Here is a 1,422-nt window from a genome sequence, read left to right as displayed (position 1 = left end):
AATATATAATATATATATATAGAGTGAGGCTACTATGCTATCGAAGCACGAAGCCTTCTGTGCTCTAGCTCATTTCGATGTTGCAGCTTTCGAATTGTCGATCGGCTCCGTTAAACTTGATATAGAGTATTTGAAGTACTTAGAAAATAAATTTTATGATTTTACGATATCATTTGCCTAGTGAACGAAGGGGCTCAAAATCAATGGCGAAAATAAAAATCTTACAAAATGTAATAAATGACAATTAAAATTTAAATCAAAGATATTGATCTTATTTTATATAGTACAAAGAATTTTCTATCAAAATTTCACGTGATTTGGATATTTTTACACTGTTAAACTTGCAACGGCTCACTACGGTCATTGAAATTGTTGATTTTGAGCCCATTCGATCACTAGGCAATAGATTCGAAAAATAATAAAATTTATTTTCTAGGTACTCCAATACTCTAGATCAAATTTAACGAGCGATCGACGATTCGAAAGTCGCAACATCGAAGAAACGAGCTGGAAGCACGGAAAGCTCCTCTGTTTCCGATAGCATAGTACCTCACTCTATATAATATTATATATATATATATAGAGAGAGAGAGAGAGAGAGAGAGAGAGAGAGAGAGAGTCCAGCTACTATACTATCGATAGTACCAAGCCCTTGGTACTATTGAGTTTTCTACCATTAGATTTACCCTTTGATCAGTTCCGCCCGTTAGATTATACTATTAAGCCAACCACCCACTCAACCGTAGGGGACCACTATCAATTTGACCGGGGACCACTATCATCATAACCGCACATCTTTTCATCCAACGGCCGAAAACTCAATAGTACCAAGAGCTTGGTACTATTGATAGTATAGTAGTATATATATATATATATATATATATATATATATATATATATGAGTTGAGCTAAAATACTACCGGTAGTAAACGAGCCGTTTTACTACCGATTTGTTTTCGGTGATAGAACTTCCAAATTGACGATCGGCTTCGTTGAACATAATCTATACTGCTTGAAGTATTTAGAAATCAAATTTTAAATCTTTTCGACATCATTTGCCTAATGATCAAAGGGTTCAAATTTTGTAATTTTAATGGTCGATATGAAGCGTTTTCTCGTTTAACGGCGTAAAGATATCCAAATTAATTGAATTTTTATTAGAAAATTCTTTAACCTATTTAAAACAAGATCTATACTCTTGATCTTGATTACAAGACTTCTATCATCATTTTTTAAAGAGTATTCATTTTCAGCCATTCATTTTTCTGTTCACTTGATGGATAAAAGAACAATATCGAAAGTGCGTGAAATTTGATTTCTAGGTAGTTTAAATGGTTTAGATCATATTTAACGGAGCCGATATATATATATATATATATATATATATATATATATATATATATATATATATATATATATATA

This window comes from Ananas comosus, linkage group 3 (assembly GCF_001540865.1).
Source record: "Ananas comosus cultivar F153 linkage group 3, ASM154086v1, whole genome shotgun sequence".
NCBI classification, from domain to species: Eukaryota; Viridiplantae; Streptophyta; class Magnoliopsida; order Poales; family Bromeliaceae; genus Ananas; species Ananas comosus.
The sequence above is the reverse complement of the archived record's forward strand: the minus strand, read 5'-3'. Positions refer to the sequence as shown.